The following is a 13,179-nucleotide window of genomic DNA, read 5'->3' as shown; positions in this document are numbered from 1 at the left end:
TTCTTAAAATTTTAAAAACTTAAAAAAATAATATATTTTTATGGTTAATAGGTTATTGAGTTAATACCATTATATAAAGTAAAAATATCTCAACTAAACATAAATTATAAATATTAAAAAACATAAAAATTCCCCTCCGTGTGGCACTGGTGCTGCAGATGGAGACCTGGGACTGGACGACGACGACGACGACGACACACTTACACACTTACAGGCGACGACGTCGGCCAACAGCAGCATTCTCAGAAATATTGGTGTAGGTCACAGTCGCAGATAACATATAGTACTTGGTGGAAAGGGGAAGGAAAGAAGGGGGCTATGCAAAGGGGAGGGTGTGTGCCACAGTCCTGGCCTCATTGTATGCAAATGTGCCACGATCACCACCCGCCCAGGCCGATTCGATGATCCTCCCGTCCGATCCTCACCAAATCCATCGGCCACTACTGCTCTTCATGGGTGCCAGAATCGTTTTGTGTGCAAGTTACTCGCATTCGCGTTCGCGTTTTCTGTTTTTTAGTATATTCCTCTGTGTTTTTTTTGTTGTTTTTTATACGATTTTTTTGAGTTGTGCGATTTTTGGCATTTTTGCATTTCCTTTGTCCTAGCCAGAGATGCTTATGTAAGCTACAACGGCCGAGACGACGACTCCTGGACGAGGCTCCAGGAGCAGCACGAGGACTGTTACATATTTCCCCTTAGCCTTTAATATTAGCCAAAAGGCCAAATCACATAAAATCAGGGTAATAGTAGCCTTAAGTTAAGGGAATGCTTAATACTCTTTATACTCCAAAATAAGTATTTAGTAACCATTTATTGTTTAAAAGAAATTTTATAATTTTTTTTTTATTTTCAAGAAATTGATATATATTTTTACAATTTCACCTACAATTTCCTAAGAAACGTTTATTAATAAGTATCATTTTTGTAGGTTAAATACTTTACTTATACATCATAAAGACTAATTTGTGACTTCTTAATTCTTTTATTTACTTCTTAATGTACCCCAAATCAAAGAGTATTTCAAAAGGTAAACAACGCAAAGAAATTTATAAATAAACGTCGACGACAATGGGAATGCTGGGCCAAACATTTCAACAGGAACAACATGTAATTTTTGTACCGTCCTACCTCCTCCAGCTCCTCTAGCTCCACCTCTATCTCCACCTCCTCCTTCTCCTGCTCCTCCTGCTGCTGCTCTATAAGCCTCCCACAATCCTGGCCATATGCAATGCCTTGGCCGGGGTCACGACACTTTTTGTGGCAGCAGCAACAGTCGCAGCAGCAGCAACATAAACAGTCGCAGGAGCGCAGAGACCGAGTCAAATAGTGGGAGAAGTATGGCAAAAAGTCCCTCCCGATGGCCCCAGGCTTTTAGCTTATTGTCTTGGCCAAAACAGTTGGCCCGGCTGGATAGCTTGGACATTTCGAAGACCCTGGAACTGAACCCGAACCCGAATCCGAGCCCAAGACCAAACCAAAGTCCAAAAGCAAAACCCGAGGCGACTGCCTGGCGTCAAGAGAATGCGTCGAGCTTGTTGCCTTTTGGCTTTGATTTCGCATTGTGGAACTTTTCCTAGGAAAAAAATGTTACATGAAATTAATAAATAGGCAAATAAATGTTAAACAGCTGCTGTTTTGTACGTGTTCTGTTGCACGCGCACGGTAGCCATTGTGCTGCACACAGGGTGGTGCCCCAGAGTGGTGCTGGTTGCTTTGGTAGTGGAGCTGCTGATTCTAGTGGCGATGATGTTTGCCCCAGGTATTTGCATAACACCACGGCGAGCTAAAGGATTCCCGCGGACTAAGCCCATTTTCTATGGATCTTTCCCAGACCCTAAACATTTACTTCCTGCAACAAACAACTGGCAACCACCTACTAAGCAGGCCCTCAAGCAGATTTTGGGGTTTTTGGGCGCTTTCGCTCTGCCACTGCATGCCAAATCATTTTTATGCAGCTCACAGCAATTGCCAGCGGAACTAATTCCCTAGCTCTTAAGAGCCAAATAGATTTCGCTCCGCCCTCACCAAGAGCTGTAGTTGAATATTGTAACTAAGGAGAAGAGCTGACCATTAGGTCGGCCTACTAGAGAAGTAGCAGGGTATATAGGTGCAATTCCAACTATAGGTAGCAGGATATAGGATGATAATAAATTTATATCTGTTTCAACTTTTATCCGAAGAAACACAGCTTTTTCTGTACAGAACTAAAGCCCACCTCAGATTCCCATTATTATTTTAATCCAACTTCGATTAAAGCCATTCACTACACACACTATTCATCGTTTGAATTTCAAATGTTAGGAGGCGGCTTTTGGTGCTATATTAATATGTAAGCCTCACCGGAGCCGAACAGCAAACATAATAATTCGTCTATAATTTATACACAATTGTGGGTAAAATGTGTACAAGCATAATTTACACATAAACAAGCCAGAAATCCAGGCAACACCGGCTAGCAAACACACACACACACACACACACACTAGCACACTTAACAAGGCTTAGAAGGGGAAAAAGAAGACGAAGCAGCAGTAGGAAAACCAGCTAGAAAAGAAGAGGACGACTGGGGACCAGGTGACTGAGAAATTGATCAACGCTGTGGCGGGACATAAACTAAAAGCTTATTTAACATTAATTTCGCCACGAAAATCACAGAGCAATTTTAAACATCAGTTACATGGCGTATTTTTCAGGGGGAAAAGGGAAGTTTGGTTTTTCCGGGGGGATTCGACGATCCGTTGGAAGCTGCAGTCAACATGCGAAGCTCTGTTTTTCCCCATACCCCACACACCTGACCATTGGATTCCCGTGTAATCTAAGCTGCCATTAAACAAAATACAAGAAAAAACTTACGAAAACATATGCTACATATTACCTCTGCGGGAAGGTGAGGGATTCAGGGATGGGGCGAGGTGACGGAAGTAAAGACGCGAGCTGCACCATGGGATGGAATCAGAAAAATTTGAACTTAAATTTGAAAAAATATTACATATTTAAAAATCGGGAGAGTAGTTTACTATATTATATGGAACTATTCGATTTCTGTTTAACTTTGATATACAAATATTATTAACTCTTAGGCAAGGAAATAACAAATTCGAATTTAACTTTACATTATTTTTTCTAACCTGAGCTTAATCAATATGAAAACCATGAAAATATATAGAGATATTACCCATTGTTCAACGACCTGCCGGGCTGGATGCAGTTCGGCTGTTTGGCAGACAGTTGGGCCAGCCTTTAGTAGGAGACCCGTGCGCCGCAGAAACATCTCTCCACGCTGAGCAATTGCACCTGCCTTGGCCAGATCTCCTCTGGTGCTCTGGTTTGGTTTTAGTTTTGGCTTTGCTTTTTGGCTGGGGATTTTGAGGCCCGTTCCAGTAGGATCGCTATGGAGGATCGCAGGCAAGCGTACCCCGGCAAGCGAGCTACAAAGATTTAGAGCGACATTAGAGCAGTCAATCCATCATGACTGAACATTACCATAAATTACACAGAAATAATTGATTATTACGAGAAGACGGAGCCGAAAGACGGGGCCAACTTTTTGCACATGCAACGGCTCCCACCGCAGCAGCCTCTCTATTCGCATGTGTGTATTCGTGGGTCCTGTATACGTGTTAGCCATTACACTGGGCCCAGACTTCAACTGGGGATCTTTCGGTGCTCTACGCAGTTCGGCCAGCGAACCGATTTAGTTTAAATTACGCTGGGAAGATGCGCAGCGACCTGGTCAACGAAAAGGTAACTCCCCAGTCAAGTCCTCCACTCAGTGGCAAATTAGCGAGGCCAGAGAAGGCTAAGATTCTTGACTCTGCACTGAAAAAAATATGTGAAGTTCTGTTGATATTCATCATCAATAAGTATAGCCTTTGAAGGAAGTAATCGTTGTTCTAAAATATTCTCTTAAATTATTAAATAAATTTATATTTGTATAGACATTTATTCAATTTATTTCCACATTCAGGAACTATTTTTATTATTCCCAATAAAGTGTTTGGAAATTATTTTTCTGAGTGTCTTAAGCTCGAATTCTTTTCCAAACCAACTAAGCACTTTGAACTTGCAGAAATTACAGCAAACATGGAAGGTTTTTGCAGACATATTACGCCCGTTGAGTAATTGCAGAATGAAAGCGCTTTAGACGGCGAAATTTAATCAAAGTAAACAAACAAATATTTGCCAATACTTCAACCGAAGTGATCTATCAGCTGAGATACGAGAAAAATGTTAGCTTTACCGTTCGCCAAGTTGGTTAGTTTCTAGACAAATTACCAGCTATTTGCTTGATGTTTAAATGAAGTTTGTATGTTGAGTTTAAAAGAGTTTCAGGTTGAATTGGACTGGCTATTAAGAAGAAGCAGTAAAACTTATTGGTTATTTAATTAATAATAAACCGTACTATTTTGACCTAGGAATATTAGCGGATTTTCCCTTTCAACCCAAGAAAAAACCCCACCACAGCCCAAGGTTGTTTACCCTTAACAACAAAGTGAAATTTCCAATTTATCCGAATGCCAAAGCCAAAGCTTTTTGTATAATGCCGCCTTATAAATACCCACTTTATAATGAGCTTAACAATCGCAGGGAAAACAAACAGATGATATCTGTAAATGAAATCGGAAAAGTAAAAATAGAGATACAGATACGAGGACCATTGACGAAGCTACGATGAAACTTTGAATGATTGCGAAACGGCGATAATGGTGGTAAAAGGAAAAGGATATTCGGATTGTCAGTTTGTCGGTTTGTCAATCTACGATTGCATTGACACTTGAAGTTTATTATCCGCTGACATTTCAATTCTGATTGCAAATGGTAAGCAGATGGTTCGAAAACAAAAGCCCAACTTTCGATGGGAATCTGCCGTATCCCCTAGTGAAGCCTGAAATTGATTGATCGTTGAATTTTTATTGAGTGATTGATACAGTAAGGGGAATATAACTATAAGAGTGAGCCAGACCAAAACAATAGTTTCAATTACAAAAGGTCCAACTGGCTGGAAGCTGGATATATATGTACGTAAAGCAAAGAAGTTCAAAGCCCCATCTAGATGGGGCAGACCACAAACCACAAATATTATTAGGCAATGAAATATGGAGTTTCCAAGGTGTTTGCACGCTCAACTTCAAATCTTCGACTTCCATTTCGACTTCAACTTTGGCTGGAGTTCAACTTTGGCTCTCCTTAAGCTAAAACAAAAAAAATGAAGTATAAAAACTGCTCGCCTGCCGTTTCTCGGGTTCTTATCAAGATGCTTTCAATGTTTCGTTTAGGATTTTCATTTGTAGCATTTAGCTGCTCTATAAAAAAAAATGCCCAGGCGACTCCTCTTCTGGCAATGTCAGTGCTATACGCCTGTGCACATAAAAATATATATATAAATATATATATATAGTTGTGGCCCGCTTTGGCCGACACTCGTAAATTACAATAAATTATGTTGAAACTGATTATTCCATACAATTTATGGGGCCCTTTTAAGTGGGCGTGTGCACTTTTATTTTATTGTGAGTGATGATGTAAATGATGCTGGCTTCGGACCAAGTGGAAACCTCGGATCGTTGGTAGTACGTTCGAGTTGAGCTCGGGTCAAATTGTTTTCGGGGGGGCTATGATGGGTTAATGAGGTTCAAGTTCTTGTTGAGCGGCCAAGTGCACGTAATGGCACCTAAGATTGTGCCGCAGAAGGAGCTGATTTTGGTGGCTGGCTGTTTTTTCTTCTTGTTGCCAAATTTGTGAATGCACTTTTCGGCTGGGGAATTTTGTTGTGGGAGTGTGTTAACTGCGGCAACAACGAGCCCAGCCTATCAAGGGCCTCAAATCAGCGACTGAGCCAACAACATTCGACTTATAAAACACACACATCATCCCCACCCCCATTATCATCATCGGCAGGAGCCGGAGGATCAGGAATAGCCTTGGCATCGGCGTAGCGAAAAAAAATTTAATTAAGAAAATCAAGTCAAAGGCCCAAAAAAAAAAAAAAACTAAACAAAAAAAAAAAATAAAGCTGCGTTGCGACAACAACCGCGAAGACGCGCTCCAGCTTTCATATCTGATTGAAAAGCCCCAAGAGCAAGGAGGAGACCCTCAGACACAACCATCTTGGCCACAAAAAATCGAGGGGGAACAAGAAAACTGAGCTGAAAACGAGTGCAGCGAAAAATTTGATGCGATTTGGATCAGTGCGACACAATGAGGAGGCCAATGAGGCAGGGACCACCAAAAGAGGCAGGAGACACAGGGCCATGTAGCGCAGTCATTCCATTTTTTTGCTGCACGCAGAAAAATTAAACCACTTGTCATTTGAGACTAACAGATCAAATATTAAATATTACTATGTATAATAATAAGCTACATAAGAAGGAAAGTACAATTTTTATTTTAAGTTCTTGTTTTTACTATACTAAGACCTTACATTCTTTCAGTGTACATTGGCTGTTGTTTGGTTTTGTCAACGAACGGATTTCGATGATTATTCATTGGGCATGGCAGCCACAAGCCCGCACACAAGCACACTTGTCTGTGCCAAACAATTTCAGCAATTAGAATATCAAGCTATGCAGATCTTTCTCTGTTGTCTCAGCGATCCGCGGGCGATGCCAACCAATTGACATTGGCTCAAAGGAGATCAAAATGCGCTTGCACACCCAGCGCACCTACCACACGAAGATCTCTGTGCTGGCGCTTTAATGACATTTCTGTGGAACAACAGCAACAACAACCACAGCACTGCCCCACGCCGCTCCGCCCCCCTTTCGACTCCAATTTAGACTGTGTGTGGCGCAGGCCGAAACGAAAGACTTAGGACACAAACTTGCAAATTAAAGAACATTAATTTTCGCCCAACTCGCACAGAGCGACTAAGCAGAGATCCTGAACCGAAAACCAGACCAGAAGTACTACCATACCGTAGCTCCTCCTGCTGATTGATTACACCAGCCAGCAGGGCACAACGAAAAAAAATAGCCAGTCTGCTGCGCTGCAGTCTTTTTTCGGCCTGGGAAAAAATCATAATAATAATGATACATAATAAAAATGGAAAACTTCTAGACGCCATATAAATCAGAGCAAATATGAATTGCTGTTTGTGTCTGACTCTACTGACTGTTTATTTGTTTGTTACTCGCTTTTTGTTCTTTTCACTGCCGTTGTGGTTGTTGTTCCTGTTGGTGCCGGAGTACTCGAGGCTTTTGTCAATTGCTATAGCACAGTGGTTAGGGATTGGGAAGTGGGTGGAAGATGATGACTTAGGTTAATTCATAAGTTATTATTTTGAGTATCAGGATTTCATTTAAAGAGAAACATTTTATGTTGTGTAGTAAATCACAAGGATATTCTTCATTAATATTTATAAGTCTGTGCTTGGCAATCTTCTCAAGAGGTAATTCACATAGATTTTTAAGACAATGTCAACTAGATTAATCCTACTGAAACCTTAATGCGTTAATAACAAGGCAATACAAATAATTACCCGAATATTTGACCCACTGTATTCAATTGAACTGCCTGCATTTCGGCATTGTTCCTCAGCCCTGCTCTTGTAATTCTGTCTGGCTCCTTGCCAGCTTTTGTGATCGCTGCTGCAGTTGCAGTTGCACTCGGAGTCGATACTGCAACGCTCCTCATATTGCACACGATGCGGAGAGATCCGAGACACAAGACTGCAGACCAGACCAACCGAACCAGACTCAGTTGTCGCCGTTTTGGCCCATTGTCTGTGTGGGAAAAAGCCAGCAACTCTACTGCTTGGCCAAAAATAAAAAAAAACGAAAAGGAAAAACCAAAAACACAATGTATGCTAACCGATAGTTTTCAATGCCAAATGGTTTATGCATTCGACTGCTCATGGCAATCATAAAGCGAAAATACTTTGGCCGGACAATGCTTAAACGCCGCATAAATTCACTTTAAGCATCTCCCGGGAATCGGATAAGCATATGCGGCCAGTTTAACCCACATCTTGGAGTCCGATTTGGACCCAAACTCTCCAGCTCTGTGGCTCCATTGGTGCCAATCATTATATTTTAACAGCTTGTTTGCTCGCTTGTTTTACAAATTGAAATCGCCAACGAAAATGTTACAATAAATTTAAATAAACACAAGCATTTTGCCGACAACGACGACGATTGGGGAATACTTGGTGCCGTTTGGTTGCGCCTGCCGTCTGTCCTTTCTGGTTTTATTTTATTTCACCCAGACCGCTGTATCCCGAACCTAATCGCTGCGTTTAATTTACTTAAATTATACTAATGATCTTGAGCTGCCCCGGGTCCCATAGAGCAGAGCAGAGCACTCACAGTCGCAGCCTCTCGAGGCAACTTGGAGTCATTTGTTTTGGCTCGTTTATGGGGGAAGGCGGCTCAATTGATTTGGCCAAAGCAGCCGCCAAAGAGAGCCGACAACCGGAGACCGGAGACTAGAGGCCAGCAAACCAGGAGATGTCCAAGTCCAAGTCCCAAAGACCAATCCGATCCCCAGCTAGTGCGAATTCGAGTGTTGCGAGTGTCGCTAGATATGGCCTGACATTTAGATGAAGTGTCTGTGAATCTGAGCCGAGTCGGCGGCCTCTCGATTTCCAGCTGCGTTGCCCCGACCGAGCTGCTCTTTTGGCCATCTAAATGTCGTCGTATAATTCCATTCATAAACAAAACTTTAATTTTATTGCGCACTGATAAAAAAAGTTATATAAAAATAAACTAAAGTTATGAAGTTTTAATCTCTACTCTGCTCTACTTTCAGTTAATCACTTAATCGTTGTTTTACTTCCATTTTAGATTAATAAATTTATTATTCCTACACTTTAAAATGTTTTATTTATGTAGGGATATCTTTTTCCTTGTGCACTTTCAAGTTGACATAGTCTGAGTATTGGATAATGTGAAGGCGTTGTCTTCGGTTGGATGCTAGTTGGTTCCAGCTGGCTGCTGCATCACAAACGATTATCATAGACCTCGAAATGGCTCAATTAGTTCTCATGGAGCTTTGAGAATCGAACTCCCCGCGGCTTCTCTGTGCGAAAGTTTATTGATTGGCATTGCATACCTGTTGAGTTGTAGTTTCTGCATAGCTCAAAGTTGTTTTCTGCCGGGAGAAACTTTTTGTGCACATTTTTTTTTGTTTTGCTTTGTGGTTTCAAGACAGAAGGAGCATTTGGTTTTGCCCCCCGACTTCCTTCCACTCACTTTCAACATTCCGAGGACATTAAAATCTGATTCCATGGGAGCTAAGTATGCCACATAGGCATGTCATTGACACCCATGCGATTGTTGTTAATTAATTAAAAAAGAAACACTCATAGGCGATTGCGTTGACAAGATAAAACGGCCAAGCCACACAGATTGAGGTAAATAAAATAATACAAATAAGAAATAAAAATGGCAAACACAGCTCGACTCCAACCCGAATGCAATAAATTGTGACAAAAACAAAAAAAAATCGGCTTCAAAATCTATATATTGGCTGTGGCGTCAAGGTGCGACATTGACCCTGGTGCCTCTGTGTTTGCTTTTGTTTTTCTTGACTGCCTGTGTGTGTGGCAAAAATCTAAAACAACAAAGTTGAAAAAAAAATTATAACGTTATCGGAGCAACTACAATAATGCTTTGCATTTAAAAGTGCATAAAATGTTTACTGGAGTTGGAGTTTTCGGTTTTCCACGCCACGACAAATGAACTACACTGGACTACAAAATGTTTAGAGGAACCTACAAAGTTATTTTTGAGAGAGAAGATTATATTTAAATTATACTATATATATGTAAATATTAATTTTAAACAAAACTTTATGTTCTTATAAACTATAAGTTGTATTTAATCTTACAAATATAATTATTTCCTATTTAGCTTTCAATTTTGTTCCTTTTTTAAACCTTTTCTGTGTTAGCTACTACAATCAGGCAGTCAGGGCCAAACTTAACCTTGCTAAAGCAGTTATTCTTGCCGTTGCTGTTGCCGCCGATGTTGCTGTTGTTGTTGCAGCTGCAGGCAATGCCACTTGCAACAACAGCAACTATATAGAACACAGCTGTGCGAAGCAAAAATAAAAAGAATAAAAAATAAAAGAAAAAATTATAGCCAAGTACTTGAAGAAAATCTAAAAAAAAATGTAGAAACAATTATTGCCATTAGCAAATTGGAAATATTTTCTGCTGTTGGTTGGACTTCATCGTTTTTGTTTTTTCTCACGGCTCTACGAAAAGACTTTCCTTTCACCAAACCAGAAAAGAAAAGCCTCATCTTTGGCATTGGCCAATTGGTTTGTCAATAAGCACAATTGAAATCAGCGATCATCTACGTAATTAGCCAGCAGCGGAAAAAGAACCACCAAGTGGTGCTAAAACCCGAGAGGGCGAGAAGAAATGTAATTTGTTTTCACACAACATAATCAACATGATAACCCCGGCCGAAAACGTCTTTAGATTGAGTCTAATGATGATAAACGCTTTTACTGTGAGGTAACTACAGACTCCTGACACCGACGCAAGACTCTCCGGCTGGCCAACTCTGGATGGCTGACTGTGCCCGAACCGCAGATACTTTTGCAGGCACCACCAAAAAGATGGAGATACGAAGGATGGGGAGGATGATGGGGAGGCAGTACGAATGGCTGGCTGGGCCAATAATAAGTCAACATTCCAAGGCGTGTTAAGAGATGCTCGATTAAATGCCTCAATTGTGGCTCATATTGAACACCAACGGGCAATGGGCAATGGGCAACACACAGTCTGAGCCAAAAGTCGACGATCCGGCCAACATCGACACCACACACCACCTGTCCGCAAAGAAACAAAAAAAAAAAAGGGTAGACGGAGTGGAAGAAGCAGCGGCAGCAAATAGCACGCCCCCACCAACGGTCAACTTGCAAGTTGGTGATGCTGGTATTGTGGCTATGGCCTGCCTGACTTTTAGCACTGCTGCACCGCCGACGACCGACTGGGCGAAATCGTTTAGTGTCGTACCTAACTAAGAAAACGTATTTTCAATATCGAAATTATTATTATTAGCTGACAGCAAATCGCAGTTTTCAACTGACTTTCCGCAGTTGTTGCTGTTCTGCCGGCTCATGTTGTAATAAATGGACAGGACCCAGGTCCCAGTATTCTCTGTATACACTTTGTATGATATGCGAGTGCTAACCAAAACAAAAGGGTTCCACTATATTTTAGCCAGGTTTGTCGGGTCAATTGCAAAAATGGGTTAATGGACCTAAAAAAACTTTGAATGTAAATACTTTTAAATAGAGTATTTAATAGCAAAAGTGGTAGAGAAGGTGTTATTTTATATGGAATACAAATAAGAAGCATTTAATGAAGGTTTTAACAACATATTGTAAAAGACTTAGCAAATAAGAAAGGTATCAGCTAAGTTTTTGTCATGTTTCCTGAATTAAAAGTTCACTAACAAACAAATCAATTACAATAATTGTTTTAAACATGTGTATACTTAATTATATACACTTAAAGGGTATCCACATTACCACCACTTGGCAACTTACAAAGCGGCACTCGCTGCCATCAATTTTGCGCTCGTCCCTCGCTATCGGAGACTTTGGGGCCGGCTTCTAAAGGTGAGAAACTGGCCATATTGCTGGCGGGTGTAAGGCTGCACCCTGGTAACACACACAGACACACACACAGTCACAACACACACCCGTCAGCGGGACCACAGAGCCAGGCCGGCACAATTATATGCCATTTTGCAAAAATGGAAAAAAAAAAAAACTTTCAATAAAAATAATCATATCCAAATGAAATTTATGCACAACTAAGCAGGTGTTTAGTGACGAGTCAAGCGGTCGGTTCAGCGATTTCGGCCAAAGGTGAAAAGCGCCGACCCATGAGACAAGACTCCCTCCGGAGTTGAATGGTGGAAATTCGTTACAGTTGTCGATTCATCAAACAAGATAATCCGGATGAACTGACCGGGCACAACGGCATTTAACAAGGCGAGCTGTGATAAGCAACACGTTGCCATTGTCGGTATCAAATTACCGATCTTCCAATTAACTGGCCAATAATGCGGCGTGGACCTTTTAATTTCCCCAATACTGCCAACTCACGCATTACCCACTATTGGCCGTTGCAACCACAAACACAATAGACACATTTTGTAAGCAACAACGGGGGGCTAATCAACTTCAAACGAGAACAATTGCTCTAAGTTGGTTTTTTTTGACAGGATCGATGGGAATTGCAAGTGGTTTGGTTAGATGGCAGGGGGCACGTAGAAGAAAAACAACAAACTGGGAACCCACATCAACCGATGCAAAATGATTGAATCCAATAGTTAAAACAAACAGTGTTTAGATTGGTAACTGATAGCTCAGTGGAAAATTCAAATTCGATTCGATTGTTACAAAATATCAGGTTATTTGTATTTTTGTTTAATAATATATCAATACTTTTGGAGACATTTAAGTCTATAGTTTTAGTTATAATCCCTAATGTAAGCTAATAAGCAAGGAACAGAAAAAGAGTTTATAGATCAAAGCAAGTTTCAAGTACTTTGAAAGAAATATAGACAAAAAAACTGAATGACTACCGAGAACCCATTTCCAATCGATGCAAAATGATTGAATTCAATATGTGGCTGGCACTTAACATCCATCAAAACACTAAACGAGGAGTATTTAGAACGGCGTCGGCAGCAGCAGCAACCAGTTGTTGCCGGTTGCATGTTGTTGCCGGTTGACATATGAGCAGCAGCAACATCAGTTGCGGCTGAAAAAGAAGAAAGGAACTTTTGCCGCCACACCAAAGTCCGGTGTTTTTCGTCGAGCGGCTACTACACAGAAATCCTTGGTTCGCCGGTACTGAAGACCTAACAAGCAGCAGCAACAGCAGAAGCAGCCCAGAATTATGTAACAACCGCACTGGTAGTGGCCTGCAAATTTGCAAGTCAAGAGTCACTGGAGATGTCACTCTGCGCGGATGGACAACTCGGCGGACAGCTGAGCAAAGCGGCCGCCGCCTGGATCTTTCTTTCTGGAGTTCTTTGGCTGTTCGGCTATTTGGTTGTTGAACTTAATCCCAGCATGATGGTGCAACATTCGTTGAGTGTCCGTTGTCCTGGCAAGGTTGTTATGGACGCACACCAACTAGTTTGTTTGTTTGTTGTGGCAAACACAGGTGTTTCGAGGAGAATTAAACAGTTAAAAACCACTAGCCCATCAACA

This window comes from Drosophila eugracilis, unplaced genomic scaffold (genome assembly GCF_018153835.1).
Source record: "Drosophila eugracilis isolate 14026-0451.02 unplaced genomic scaffold, ASM1815383v1 contig_367, whole genome shotgun sequence".
Taxonomy (NCBI): domain Eukaryota; kingdom Metazoa; phylum Arthropoda; class Insecta; order Diptera; family Drosophilidae; genus Drosophila; species Drosophila eugracilis.
Note: the sequence above shows the minus strand (reverse complement) of the source record.